This window comes from Bombus affinis, chromosome 3 (assembly GCF_024516045.1).
Source record: "Bombus affinis isolate iyBomAffi1 chromosome 3, iyBomAffi1.2, whole genome shotgun sequence".
Taxonomy (NCBI): Eukaryota; Metazoa; Arthropoda; class Insecta; order Hymenoptera; family Apidae; genus Bombus; species Bombus affinis.
The window spans coordinates 17,479,197-17,495,190 of NC_066346.1; the positions used below are offsets into that span (position 1 = coordinate 17,479,197).

At 45.6% G+C, this 15,994-nt stretch overlaps 1 protein-coding gene across 3 annotated transcripts in view; it reads left to right on the forward strand.

Moving 5' to 3' along the window:
• The first annotated feature begins 261 nt into the window (after nt 1–261).
• The window catches only part of LOC126914262 (focal adhesion kinase 1), a 38,315-nt gene continuing 22,582 nt past the window's right edge, over nt 262–15,994 (forward strand). Inside the window, exon 1 of one of the 3 annotated variants that reach the window (XM_050717919.1) lies at nt 262–584. The gene's annotated coding sequence lies outside the window, so the exon portion shown is untranslated. Of the gene's footprint in view, nt 585–9,459; nt 9,813–15,994 lie in introns of those variants that run through there. The other 2 variants (XM_050717921.1, XM_050717918.1) reach the window with 2 other exon arrangements.

Below are 15,994 nucleotides of genomic sequence, written 5' to 3' on the forward strand. Positions count from 1 at the left end.
TCATCGTACCTTTTTATTTATTATCAAACATGCGACAATCCTTTTTGTATCGATACTAACATACATGCTTCAGATGTCAATAATAAACTATATACGTATATTTTAAGGTAAAAACTGATTCAATTATTGAACATTGTTTATTATCGTCTTGAGTCTTGAGAAAACAGCAGTAGATACTACAGTTTCGAACCAAATATCGTATATGACTACTGGTAGATAGCGCTAGTATTCACAATGAATGTAGGCGCTGCAAGATGGCAGTAATGTACGCTGATATTGACAGGTGCCGAGGGAGCATGGCAGCCAGTGTTTACGACAACTGATCGCAACCGATCGAATTTCTGGTGACCCGGGTGTTTCGCGTATTGTTTACGAACTCCCCTTTGACACAGTGTCTTCGTTATTCTTGGATTATACACCCATTGTCTGTTTATTTTTTATTAAAATATTCAAGTGTGAAATTGATTCAGTTAGTGAAACGTGTATTCCAATCTCGAAAGTTTGGGATCAGGTGGTGGATTTGTCGTGGATACAGGAGGGCTTTCGAAGCAGATCACTGCAATATTACGAGATTCGTCGTTATCGTAAGTACAAATAACTGTTCTTTGTTCTATTCTCAAACTAACGATCGAAAGAAACGTGGAAGAACGTGGTCCTAGCTTTTAAATAACGCATAATAAAATTTAATAAGCGAACGACAGAAGAGGCCATCTTTGAGGCCTCCCTGTGTGTTAGTTACGCCGGCGAAAGAGGATCGCGATTACACGAATCGTGTTACATAAAATGCTGCTGTTGGTTCGTTGGATGACACATAGGATGCCTTAGATAATCGTTACGCGACAGGAAGGGCTTCCTACTTCCTGACATTCTGCTAGATGTTTTCGACGTAGGTCGCGTATCACAGATCTATTGAGACGAAAATGTTCATCGTAATCTATTCGATACATTTGGAACCGTCCTCGATTTATTTTAAATTCTGACTTTTCGATACTACCGACAAACTTTCACTCGGACGCTTAACGGTTTAACTATATGCAGATATGTTAGGTGTAAATGAAATCGGAGACTGGACATTGGAATAATTTTTTTGATACAGGAAATTTCATTTCTACCTACCTATCTTTGCTCGTGTATTTTGTTTTCCGCTTTCCAAAGAAGGAAAATGATTGTATTCTTCTTACGATAATGGATTGCCTAAACGCAAGGGACAGACGAATATCGTCCCCTCAACTCTTTCAATTTCCATAATAGAAAATTGCAAAACAAGGTAGTAAAGCTCGACTCAACGATAAAAGAATAATGATCTAATACAAATATTACAATAATATATTATAATAGTATCGTACCAGTGAGTAATATGTTGTAACGTATGTACGTACAAGGATGCCTGCCTACTGATCTTACTTAGATTTCAGATATATATATATAAGAACCAAATGTAAGAAAAAAGATTATTATATGAATCTATTACATAGATATTATATAACTTTAAAACATTTGTTACCACTGTTATTGCGAAGCAACATAAAACACGCTTCTCCTGAAAGAACTTAAAAACAATCAGAAGATGAACGAAAGCATATTACGTAGGCAGTGTTACGAATATGAACTACTAATTTGCTCCTATCGTAGAATAAATCAAACGTGGGCAACGTGGCACGTGTAAGCATTTATGAAAAATGAATGATTAAAACGTGATTGAATCGAACGTGTCGCGATAGATCGTTCGCTGATTCAAAAAGGGGAGTAACATATCATAACTGTAGCTTGCATCGCAGTTAATTACATTCGTTTTTATTCTCCCCCTTTTGAACCGCACTCCACTGTATAAAATTATGAGCTCGCAGACAGAAATTTGGAAATGACGTAACTATAAACGGGTCTGTGATCGCGAGCCAGATCTTTCCAGGTGTGTTTACTTCAGCCACCTTTAGTTATCTTATCATTATTTGTGACGTTAATGATGCGACCACTGCTATCGTTTCTCCTCGAAACATCGTAACTAGTCTGAGAATTGTTCGTAGAAAATTCCAGCAGTTAGTGAAAGAACAGTCGGCGCACATAATTAAATTTATCGATCGCTCTCGGCCGGCTCGCCACGGCGGCTCTTCTTGAAAACGTGTTTGCGAATTCGCGACGCTCTCTCGCGCGCCGCGTCGTTTTTTCTCGTCACCTTCTCCTTTTTGCGCGCATCTGTGCTCGACAACCCTGGCAAGAAGAGGCGTATACCGATGCAACTGGCATTCCTCGTCTTCCTACCGACGCGAGAACACAGGGAATAAAAAAAAAAGGAGCGTAATGCCTATCGATGTGGCTGGCGACGAAATTACATAATCGGTACACGATAACTCATTACGGCAGATTAATCTTAACAGCAGCAAGGTCACGATGTGCCAACGACATTTCGGTTCGGTTGTCCGGTTTACTATCTCTCCGTTACGCAATTCATGTCCAAGCAAATTCTGATACATCAACGGTTCACCACGCTAGTGTTGCTGATTCGTCTCAGATCCGTGGACGAAAGAAAAAGAAGACGCAATGCGGCAGCTTCGTTGGATGTCGGTGAATAAAAAATTACTCGGTTCTCTCTATTTAAACCCATCTAGGGCCGACTGTCTGCGCGCATGACGAACAAAGAAACACCAATGCAATCGTCCTCGACCAATCGTAGCGGCACCTTGTCTCGTTCCTCCCTATTAAATGAATTTTCTAGCAAGTTGACCTGCAGATTGCTCTCGCGCTCCCAATTGCCGCATACCGTCATCGTTGCCCGGTATATACGTACGTTCTGTGATTCGTTCGAATTTCCCGCGCAAAGATTATTACGCTGAAATTCCTATAATGCGCCCTATATTACGTACGCGTTACGTTTACCGCAAAAAGATCGAAGCAATTATCAAGAATGTTAACAACTGTATTTCCATAGGTAAAACATCGTTTAGTGTATTTGTTGGATTAAAGCATAGGCTATAGAGACGCCGGTGTTACGTTGCAATAAGGATACTACGTACTTCGTTGCGCTTTGATATGAGTCGATCATATGACAGCGAACGGAGGAAGAATTTCATCCGTTTCACCGATCGGGAACGCGTAATGTCGCATAATTATGCGCAATTACACGAGCAAAATGAAACGAGCGGAGGCGCTGGCAGCGATAGACATTTTATTATGTAGCTGCATATATACATATGTATCGAAAATTAAGGTATCGATAAATTGGAGAGGGAAACGTTATATGCAGGTTTCGAATTTCGGGAAAGCCGCTGCGCGAGCATACGAAGGAAGACAATCGTGGATTCTCGCGTGCGTTTCTATCAAATTAATTATATAGCAGCTCGGCCGGCTCGAAATGATCTATTGTGTTTTAATGGTCATGTCACACGCTCCAACCTTGAACGCGTAAGTCGAGGGAATCGACCTCGAACCGGATCTCGGATCCTCTTTTTTTTTTCATTTTTTTTCCTTTCAGGAAGGGTAATATGGAATTAAATAGGGGTAGTGGGGTTTCGCTCGTCACGCTGTAAGTCCTATTCTGTGCCTATAAATGAACCGAAATGCACCGTCTGCGAGCATTCAACCGGTACACAAGGCAGATAAATTTCTCTTCGAGTGGCGCATTGTGTCGCAATAAAAATTCTTTTGACAGTTGTTTAAAGAATGAGAAAAACAATAGGAAGCGTGTTTTATCGAGCGCAGTTTTCATCGTGACCCGATGTCTTCCTCCTGCTGTCGACTAACCACGAAAAATATTTCGTAGAATGTTGCGCGTTCAGCAAATTTTTCTTGCGCGATAGTCCATCGATCCTTCCTCTTATATGTTTTCGACTGATTGTCGAAGTTAATGGCGCATGCTCTGCGAAACTTAGAGCACACGTAATCGAAACTACGTGTTTCCCTTGTTTCGCGCTTCCCACCACCGCGCTTTCCGCTCAGATCAAACCAAACTTGCCTCTGCATCGGGTAACCTTAACTATCTATCCTTCGACTGACGTCAAACATTAAATTTCGAGTCTGCAGAATTCTCGTACCAACGCTTCGGCTTAACCACAAAATTCCATTTCGTTGTCTTGCGGCCACTTTCAAATGAAACCCGATTTCTCGATCGATTTCGTCACCCTCGGATAGAAACGACATATCCCGCGTTATCGTAGTACTACCAGGTAGTATTCCATACCATGGTGATATTCCGGGAGATTTTTCTTATCGACGACAGCATTACGGAGGAGTCGTCGTACAAACTGGAAACACGGGACTACGCCTACGTACATAGATCGCTTGGAGTGGTTCTCATTCACTTCCGGTCACGCGATTCTGTCCTTAATTAATCGACGTTGCGATCATCGAGAATGATGAACGCTTGAATACAAGGTGGCCTGGTCGATTTTCCTCCGGTTCGAGCCACCGCGACCCATCGCATCGACTTTTTCTTCCCTCTGTTTCGTTCCTGATTTCAGCCAGACGATAAGAGCTCGTTCACGAATGTGCCGTTATCTTAACGTCGCGCAGGAGCGCACGGGATGCTTTATTTTCATGGGCGAAACCGGAAGCTTCGGGGTGCACGGCTACCATTGTCATGGGCCACTGTTTATCCTTCGCGATACGTCCTTATCTTATCCGCTAGTCCTTTACCTTTGCTGTCAAGAGAGATAAGGTTGTTGTCCGTCTTAAATTCTCTCGTCTTTTCTACTGTTTTAATACGATAAATCTTCGCTGTTAATTACGACCTTTTGCTAGCCGTAATCGTTCCATTTATAATACCGGTTATATCGTAACGTTTACAACTACAGTAACTAGCGTGGTACGTTGCGAAACGAATTTATTTCGCCGTTTATCAGCGTTTATCGAAGTAAATGCTAATCTTTTATATATTTCAAACATGGGTGTCGCGCGAATATAAGGAATAGGAGATCAAACGAGTACATTTGTTAACAAGTCGTAAGAGTCATAGCTTGGAGTGGTTACTAGAATAAAGATGATCAGAAACACACGAACGACAACCGCGAAACGTACGAGCTTCCGGTGGAAATAATTTGCTGCGCAGTAGTCGACGGTGTCTTAACCGGATTACCAAGATGATATCAGTAATTTTACCACGGTAATTAACGCTGCTTCCCGATAGAAGTACAAGGATTCGCGCCGCGTTTCTCTTTTCCGGTAGAGTCCGTGAGATAGAAGAGCAATTAATTACCGATCTCGTTAATCAACGTACTCTTAATCTTCACGATCTACCTACTGATATACTAATCGACTGTAATGTAGCTACCGACCGATCCTGCTATCGCTGTGACGATTATCTTCTTTTTTTCCCCCTAATTTCCTGCCTATTCGATGAGTTCTCTACTACTAGAGTAACTAGGTTTCGTCAAGAAATTCGTTACTTTCTTCCACTTTGTTCTTATATCGAATGGCGCGATATTTTCTTTTATCGACACACAAAATTCTTCGCCCTCGTATTTTCTCGAATCGGCGTCTCGACACTGGCGCTGCTTTTATACCTTTAGAACTTTGGCTCCAATTCTTTCGCGAAAAGGCGGAAAAACGAAAACGAGCAGAGTCCTACGACTATTCAGACGTTCGATTTATTTACCATCTCGCAGTCTTCTCCACCGAAGAGTTGCTTACTTCCTACTTCTTCGATTGGTCTCTTTTATCTCACACCCTTGTGATCGCGTTTATCCGACTTTTCCTCGTTGCTAGATTCCCTTTGTTACGCGCTGCGACGCTTCGCAAATAATTATGACAAATAACTGCCGGCAACTACTCTCTGCATCAAGGAATTACGAAGGAACGTACGATTGAATTTGTTCGGCATAAAATCGGCAACGAGAGCCGGCATTTTCGAAAGTTTGCTTATCGAAGCAGTTTAAACGAGCATTAGAGAACCGTGATTCGTTTTGGCCATCCAGCGTGATCCAGTTACCAGGCAATTACTGTACTTTCGTTAGCAAAGTTTTCCTCGGTGCGAGCGGTGCAAAGCAGCCAGACAGACGTTTGCACGGTGCTTTTCTTCTTCGCTGTTCGTATACACAGGCCCGCGTGTCTACGTGCAGCCTATTAGCCATTGTAAGCAACCACACGAGGAACGACGAACTCGCTTGACCTTATCCACGGAGTTCAACGTTTTCCATATTATCAGGAACATCCTTTTCAGAATGTCTAGGCCGCAAATTGGCGTAAAGTACTGGCCGCGTGAAACGTTGCCTCCGTTTCGTCTTCTCGTTTCTCTTTTCTTCTGTTCGTGGTGTTGTTGTCACCGTTGCACGCGTTTATCGTGGGAGGTAGTTTATACACGGTGACTCAACCATTGAGCAGCGTCACTATTGTGCGATCCGCGAAAGAAAAACCGCCGCTGATACGCCCATTGTTCGGAATTAAGAATTCTCGGCCGGCTAATAGCCGATTGGTATAACGATAAACGGGCACTCTGGTTGCGTCCTATTCGTCCACGGACACGCGAGATCACGGTTTGAGGTTGAACTTTAATGAATTTCAATTGATTCGTCTTCTCTCGTTTAGGAGAGCACACCGTCGTGGCTGCGTTAAGCACCGCGACGTGGATAGAGTTTATGATATGGACGTGACTTCAACGCTATTTTTTTCTCAGATCTATCATTTCTATGCAGTTTTAGTCCGGTATTTACGATACCTCGCGTTTATGACCGGGATAAGTCAAGATTCCAATCACAAACTTCAGAGATATTCGGTTTCCTGTTTTTTACTGGTAACTGCCGCGGACTGATGCGAATATCCAATATATACGTATAACTGATCGTAAAAATATTTGGATATCAGCCATAGAAGACTTTTATATATGTACCGTATGTGGCGCACAATACATTTCGTGTCTCATTACGACGATAATGAAATCTCAAAATGTTTCGTAAAAGTTTTTACCAATGTCGAAATATTTGCGTGGATTACTGTATATTATTCTAAAAATCAAATCGTGAAATATCTGTAGCCTTTCCTAAAAAATTATACCTTGCAGTTTTCATCAACCAATGAAGAATATCGAATTGCTTTACACTTTCGTCGATTAACGATATCGTTGATTACTAGTCCTTTGATCGTCTCCGTTACTTGCGAGAGGTTTTTGCGATCGGAAACTGGTGCGAGCTAGTGTAGAAGGGAATGCATAAATATTAATCACCGGCTCCCACGGGAGAAAATGGAGCGTTAACGAGGCTGTTTGCCGACAGACGACAGACATTTCCATTGCTGATCGTTCGGACAGCGAGGCAAGAGCTGCACGTTGTCGTAAGTTTCGCAGCTGTGTCGACACGCGGTTCAAACACAGCCGAGTTTCCATGCGATACGCAACAGCAGGGGAGAAATGGCAGCAGAAGAAGAAAAGCGATGCACGCGGTATCATGCTGCGTTTCTTTCCTTGTCCTTTGTTTCTTCGTCATTGGTAGGCGCACGACTGTGGTCCCATCCTCGACCAATTGACTCCGTGCAAACACCTCTTTTCTTTTCCCGTTTTATATGCCACTTTTCTATTGTCTTCTCCATTGCTCTAATTTTCAAAGGAGCAAAGCTACCCGACTCGTTTCACCATGTACAAATTGCACAAGTCTAGCTCCGTGAATTTTTTCGTTCAATTCTTGCCAGTCAAAGCTCTTTTTCGAATGTTCATTTGACCTTAAAAGTTCTATCTGCGTGGGAAGTATGCAAAAATATTTTTCGATGGAAAGAATAACGTGTCACGTTTTTTCCACAGTTGTCTCCTCTCGCGTGATAGTTTGCCTGTATTTTGGATCGCTCTTTTCGTCGCCGCGCGCGGTCCACTTACAAACTGTGCTTTCGCAGACACGCGATATACGATTTTTGTTTCGTAAATTTTGTAAATTTTGTTTTCGCGTGTAACATTTCCCTCGAATTACTTAGTTCCGTTTTCAATCGCTCGCACTCACCAACGATTTCTAACTGTCGCTATCTAGCTTGTTCTGCGCTTGGCGTTGCTGTACTTCTTTGCCATATTAGAAAGGCTATTCCGTCGTTCGAATCGATTTGTTCGCGCCGAAGATTATCTGGTATGTGAACCAGATGATGCGGGTATATTGAGATCTCGAAATTTAAGGGACCGTAAAAAGTACGAACGATCCAAGCCTCGCGTCTGTCTTTTCTCGCCCTGAAGCTTTGTTCGTAAGGAGAAGTGGAATTCCTAGGTGAATTTAATATCCAGCGAACCGAAGAGCAGACATGACTGCTTGACGTTAGCTAGCCGCTCGTAAAGGAGCCCCCTTCGAGTTTCGCATGACAATGGCCGTGTCATTCGAACCAACCAACCAAACCTGGACCCTTCCCCTATTTACATCTAGCTATCGCAGTTTGCGTGTTTTTAAGTTGGAACTTTGAAAAAGAACGCGTCAAAAAATGCGTTACTCTACAAGCCATGGCCGGTAGGACGACGAATTCCATCAGGTATAATCTTACTGCTTGTAAATGAAATTCATCCGTGAATTTCAATTTCGTGCGAGCTCTCCGGTTTGGGCAAACATCAAATATTTACGGATCCCATACTTACGATCCAAACCCGATCGATATTAATTTACTTGCAGCGGAACGGAAGAAGGTTACCGCGACGAAAAAGCCGATGAATTTACTAGCCGTTCGGAACGACACTTCCTGGCGCCACGGCTCTTTGATTTTATCTAGCTTCTCAATTTCCATTATCCAAATGATATCATCGAAAATCAGTGGAAATGACGATTAAATTCGTAATACGAGTATATTTCAACGACCCTTTCAAGTCAGCTTTCTGCGATCTGCCGATCTCAAATAATACAGCGCTACAACGGTTCGTTATTACTCATCGAAGGTATCGAGGCATGTCTGAAGCAGGCTGCCCCACGTGCTCGACGTGCATCGGCGAGGTTGTCGCACGGCAACACCTGTCGGAAGGTGTCGTCGCGTATCGCCCCGACCATGCCATGCAGCTACCCCCGCGATGTTCAATACCCGAGCGGCGTTCACGCACACTTTCTTCGTTTCATGGATGAGCAAATAATCAAGCGGCCGTAAGGTAAAAAGGTGAACGCGCGAAGATTCCCGTATGCTCGCACGCTCGTCGCATGTGCGAAGGAAAGAGAACGATCACGGCGGCGAGGATCGGTAATGAAGAAAGAAAGAGAGAGAGGCACGAAGTGCGTGAACGAGAGAGCAACGAAAGCGTAGTCGGCGAAGAAAGAACGAATGGAGAGAGTAAGAAGAGTAGAGAAACGGTGAGAGCGATGAGGATGAAGGGTCCGTTGCGCGTCAGTGCAAGGGAACGGTAGAGTTAACTGGTGCGAGGGAGCAGCGGTCTGAGAGAGAAAGAGGGAGGGAGAGAGAGAGAGAGAGAGAGAGTGAGAGAGAGAAACAGAGAGGGAGGAGCAAGCAAATGGAGAGGGATAGAGAGCGAAGTGCGTGAGCGAGAAGTGCGTGTGTGAGAGACACGGTAGCTTCTCATAGAGAAGAGACAGTCGCTGGTTCGCTGCAAGGCTGCTTACATCGAAGAGGCGAAAGAAACGAGGCCCACACCCTCCGTCTTTCGTCTTCCGTCGCGTTCTATCTCGCGTTTTTTTCCTCTCGACGTCGCTGTTCGATCTTCCGCTTCGCGCCATTCAACGAAGCGTCATCGAGTTATCAGTCGACCGATTGCCAGTGATAGACGTCGATCGGCTGCCGCGATCTCGCGCCGGAACGTGTCACCGATTACGCGGAACGTTTCGCGGGGGTAACTTCGATAACAGAGTGGTCACTAGTGTCTCCGGTTTAACCAATGAGATTGCTAGCATCGATCGCGCGCGAATCAATCGGGATCATCCAAGGTAAACGATACGAGTGATCATGCCTGATAGAAACGTTTTAATTAGAGGTTTCGTTTCGATCGTGACCGATCGAGGGATTTTGGTGGAGATGTGCAGCAGAATTTCCAACGGGGTCGAAAGAGCCGATAAAGTATTGAGCGAAGTGCAATTAGCAGATAGACCGAAATAATTGGAGCGAAATGCATCGAAATGGTCTTGATCGAGGAACGCGCCTAACTAGCGTGGCGGGAAGAAACCGTTGAAAATGAATAGTATTATGGTTAGCAACGTACGCGTAGTCCACCAGCTTGGTCGGAGCCAGAGGTTCGTGATTGGTGCAACCGGCTTCCATGACTCGTTCCGAAAATAATCGTCGTATTTTTACCGTCTCTTTATGCCCATTTTGGGGCCGCTAGAAGCCGCACAAAGTGGCGTTAATTCCGTGTGAAGTAATAAGGACGTTGTCACGCCTTCATCGTTGTAACGAGAAACGATCATTTCTTCTTCGGTATATAAAACTCGTCGTCGTTGTCATGCTTCTAGCGATGCTTACTCGCGTATCTTACGTAAAGTTAGAGAATATTTTTATTTACCTCGACAAACGTCGGAGGTTCGATCGCCGTGCTATTATCTCGGCAAAGGGTTGGCAGTTTTCCACGATGTCCGTGGCCTACTCGTGGCTCTCGCACAGTCTGTCGTCTGATTTTCGATAAACGGCGCTTCCTCGTAGTCTTATCGGAGCTTTCTGTCACGGCAAACTTTCGCTAGCGCGGCATCCAACTGTTTGCTCGCATTTCACCCGAGCACAATACGCGTCTCATCGACGCGCGTTATACGTATACACGTTGGTCAACTGAAAACCTCTTCACGACACACAAGCTTGTCGTCGATGTCGTCGTTGTTGCTCGCCATTCTCCGTCGGCTTTTCACGCGACGAAACAATCGGGAAAACACAAGTTCGAAGACCTCGATCGCGTACGATTAGTTCTTCCATGAATTTACACCTACGATTTCTTCGACGATTTTGATTTCTCAGTTTCAACCGACATTCATAGACTGTACGTAAGCGTCTAACGGGAATGCTGGGCACGGTCGAATGACGAGATCAGTCGATCGATTCGGCTTCGACCGAACGAAACTGTTGCCAGCCTAGCGTTTGACGTTCGTTTCATTCGCCGCTTCGTTTCCTCCCAACTGTCACGTGGATTGAACGAAACAGAAAGAAGAAATAGGACACGGGCGACGAAAACGTCGCAAAATTCGGGAATCCTTCTGGCGCGTACAATTCTTTCATATCGACTTTTAGATCGATGCCACTATGCCTTTGCTCATCCGTCTCTCGGAAGAATGATTCACAGAACGCGTCAGGTAAAATGCCACGTAATCCGAATAGAGAAAGTTTCCACTCCACGGCGATAAACACACCGACTATAATGCGATCAACGATTTCGTGTATTTTTGTTTCTTAAAATCGAGCCAGTTTCTCCTCCGAACCTAGTTGCATCGATGTACCGATTATTGACATTTCCTCGATGACTAAAGTCTCGACGTCTATGGTCGAACAAGGAACAAGGTTCGAGATATCGTCACCTCGCTCGTTTATCGAATCTGAAACAATATCAAACTATCACCCCTCGTTTCGTTCTGCTTCCACGCCCTGTTACTTTCCACCACCCGTCCTAACTTCGAATCATCCGCGTTCGTTTTACGACTCGTTCATGCTCGTTAGCGTTTAGAACGATACTTTGTAACGTACATTCGATTCGTACGATCATTTGCAATTTTGTTGGCACCAGGAAGCGCAAACCGGCCAAGAATTTGACGAACGAGTCGTTTTTTATCGACGAGCGTGACCGATCCGCCGATCGCTGGTGCAGGTAAATGAATCCACGCTCTCACGATTCGCGTCCGCCCCTTTAGCCTGTCCATCGACCCTAACTAGCTATTTATATACACGAGCGTCTTGTTTCTGTGCTGGTTGCTTCTGCGTATCTATGTCGACGAGATACACGCGGTGTACGCGCGTGTTCACGCGCCGACGAGTTCGCTCGCCAGCTCGCTCGTCTCTGCTCGCTCGCGACCGTGCGCGACCAGTTATAAGCGGCAAGGGTATCGATACGTGCTCGTGCTGGAATACAAATACGCGAATCGTATACGAACGCGCGATCTTTGTTTTATTGCACCGTGCGCCAGTGCCAAGATCGAGATTTATACTCCGACTGCGCGTGTTCCGACGTCATTGAAGTTTATTAGAGCTTTGGTTCCAGCTAGAACGAAACTCGTTCTTTTTTCATCGGTAAATATAAGCCGCGTAATTTCAGACTCGTTAGAAGTTAGACCATCTCGTTTTAAAAGAGATTCGCAATTCTTTCGAACGAAACATAACCCGGTGGTAAGTAGAACGAGGGCCACCCACCTACGTACTTACGTCTAATTTGCAATTATCGTATAGCCAATTCGAAGCTACCGCACGTAGTTTCAAGTCGAATCAGTCTCGTGTCTTTCCAAAAAGGGCGAGTCGTTTTAACGCCGAGCGCGCATAACGCGCGATTGTTTTCTTCCAGAGAAGTCGCGCCTTAGGTTGCGTTTCACAGGATCCCTTCGAAAGGCAGACGAAGAACCGTGCGGTTTCCTGTGACGCGTCGCGATGGTAATGCTTAGGGCCGGCCACGCCTCTCTTCTATGCTCGCGTTTTGCTATTCCCTTTCCCAAGGTTCTAAATCCGTAGCAAAAAGGAGCAATCGTGAACGGTAGAATAACGGCAACGCGTCGAGCGGACTTGAGCGTGGAATCGCTGGCGATTAACGAGCCGAAAAAAAATTCCGCGGAAACTCTTTGTTTCCCGTGGTAGAGGTAGCGTGTCCGACTCGACGATTCCGCTCGAGTTCGCAGCTACGAAGAGGGGTAGACTCGGCTAAATCTGTAGCAGAAGCGAACATGCTTCAGCTTGGTTTTCAGAGAAGTCCTCGTGATTCGACCAAGATCGTTCAGACTCGCGATGACTGTTTCCGTGGACGACGATAGCGATATTACGCATATCCCTATTCTCTGCTCCCGTATTTGTTACATGTCTATTTTCGTTTCTGTCTTTTTTCCTTTTTTTTATCGCAACCCTTTCCTTGCCACGTGTCGTTGAAAATCGCTTACGGAACACGCTTACGAAGAGAGAACAATCGTCCGATGTTCCATCCGTTGAATCACCTGTCAATAACCGTCGAAAAAGGAAAAGGAGTAAGCACACGACGCGTACCGCCATGTTGGACCACCGTCGTCACTCGCCGAATATGCTCAGCGCATAATTATGAGGGCGCAGCTGCGAGATGGCACGTATACATTTTTCAAAACCACCGCTATACACCTTCGACACGCGAGTCTGTCTGTATTCCTCGCATATATTCACTCGGACGCGTGCATGTCCGTCACACCGGGGACCGGAAGTGCCGCGATAGGCCATACACGGCATCGTTTATGGCTACTGAGTATTAGCCTCCGATCAGACGTATTCGTAACGGTCGTTCGACTTTTTCGCATTCCTAACCATTTTGCCATCGCTAAAACAAACAAGAATTGATAATACAATTTTCCGAGGGAAAGAACGTCCGGTTCTGAAGATATTTGTACCGAAAAACCTGTTCGCATCCTGTTCACTCTAAAGGAAAAAAATTATCTCGGAACCTTGAACGGTACAAGAGGTAATTAGGTGCTCCGCTTCCGACGGATGATCCTGTCTCGCGGTAATCCTCTTACCTTCACCCGCTTGACGCTCGATCCGTTAATTGTAGGTCGACGTAACGCGTTGCGATTGAACATCGCGTAAAGGTGGATTTATATTATCCTCTCTGGCACGGCACGGTTACGGCACGGTTCTGTTCCAATAAACATTTTTGCGAGAAATAAGATAGGGCTGTTCGTATAAGCGTGGACATAGCAGTAACGGAACGGCGCCGGCACGACAGAATTTTGAAACATGGGCTTTAAACGAGACCGTTCACGCTATCCGCCACCGTACGGTACGTAATGTTGCCGTTGCGTGATGATCCGCGCCGTATAGTAAGCGTAAATCCACCTTAATTCGATAGTCCACGTCGCTCAATCGAGCGGAACGACGGAAAGGATAGAATAGGACTTGTGGAAACCGCGTGTGAAAGTAGCGATGCGTGGAGCCGGTGTTGCTTGTTTCCCAACGGGACGAAACGCATCCGAACGCTCGATGGCCATTGTTCGCCTATCGTGCGCGCGCCTAGTTCGATGAACTTGGAGATACTTTTGTCCGTGGATCGTAACGCGCCGCGAATCTATCGGCGTTTTATTTACGCTTCGGTTCGTTTTGTTCTGTGAAGCGGAGGCGGGAACAACGGTCCGCTTCTGCTCTTACGCGATACACGAGCCGCATCTATCATCTGTGCTATCGAGCCGTGCGAAAAAGGAGAGAGCCTCGTCGATATGAATTAACTCGTTGATTCACGAGAACGCGAGCAATTTCATAATTTTCAGCGTTTCCCTTCTCGTAAATTGTCGCTATTGCGTACCGTATCTATCGGCCACGGGAAAATTCATAGTCGCTACCTCCTCTAAAACTCGAACATATCGAGCAGAAACGAGAGAGCCAATGAACCGTGGGCTCGATTCGAACACACGTCCATGGAAATGCGTTGGCCAATTAGCGATTTATAGTGAGAACCGCGTGAATTTTCCCAAGACCCGCGATACCCTCGTTGCGTAGATTCGAATCGCACGATCTTCGCGGTGCTTCTCATGTCCATTAAAAAAAAAATCAGTTTCGAGATAATTACGACGAAGCTTCGTTCCACGAAAAGAATTTGAGCCACGATTATCTTGTTTTTATAATCGTAACTTACGTCAAACGATAGACGATATCGTGGCGGATAGAGCCGGTCGCGTGCAATGTCAGTCGGGACCGAAATATTCCGCGTAGCCCACGTCCACGCAACTGTAATCTGTTTGTCCCGATGCGTAATAATAAAACGAACGAGCCGACAGGAAAGACAGGGACGATAAGTAAATGATAAGGGATGGCAGGGCGAGGAATCGTTGCTCGTTGTCGGTCGCGGACCGGATGGCGCGTATATGCGCGACATACCGTGTATGCCTTCTGCCGCCACATCGGTGCACGGCGCGACGGTTCGAAGTTCAAGGCCGTGTCGTGCATTCAGTCATCTAATTACCGTTGAAACTCTCTCGTGGAAAAATGCGCCTCCGAAGAAACAGGGCTCGACGGGATCGAGAAACATGCAATGCCTAAAATCATGAAACCTTATCATGGTGACGCGGCGTTTCGGAGAAGCTTCTCACGCGAAAGTCGTTTCTCCGCGTTGCCTTGCGGAATACTTTAATCTCTCGTCAGTGCTCGCGGCAGCTGTCAACGACGATGCCTCTGGACTAGCCATGGATCGATAATTCAACGTTCTCACGAGGCCAATCCAAAAAGAAGAAAACGAATGGAATGGACTGGACGGCCGAGAGAGGGGTTGAAGAGGGATCGGAGAGGGATGCATGAAAAACAGTATGCTCTCTCGTCGCACACTAATTTGCATCGGAGATACGTATACATACACAGCGCGGCGGGAGAATCTCCCTTTTTCGACAGGGCAGCCGCGTATCAACAAGGGTATCTAACGATGAACAAGGGGCGAGACTGGTCCAGACTGGGGCGATAATGCTCTCGAACGTGTCGTCCTCGAGCTTCCGCTTCACCCGTTTCGGACAAAATTAAATATTTTATCTCACCGACGAAATCATGCCTCTCTCGCTTTCTCGATAAATTTTTGAGAGAAGGTTCTCCATTAAACCACGGAGCCAACTGGAGAATTTTCCCATTTTCATCGAGAAGGAAAAAGGCGGAGAGAAATTCTCGAAGAGAAATAATGGAAGAGAGAGAAAAGGGGGAATCGATCGCGGTACGGCCGACGTCATTTTTCTCCGTGGTATTATTCCGAATCGAAGTTGTCGTACAGGATGCAAGCGCGTCAAGATTACGTACGTGCCAGGAATTCTGGGATATTGACGGTATCGAAACCTACGAATTCTTCCTGTCGTCTCTGTTGTTCGTCTATTCGCCGCCGGCTTTATACAGGAGAGACTTTAATTTCCCGGGAATCGACAGGGCATACTATCGTCGTCGTTTCAAACAAGAGAAAAACCATAGATAGCGATTGCTTTCCCTGCTGCGAGTTTATCGCGTC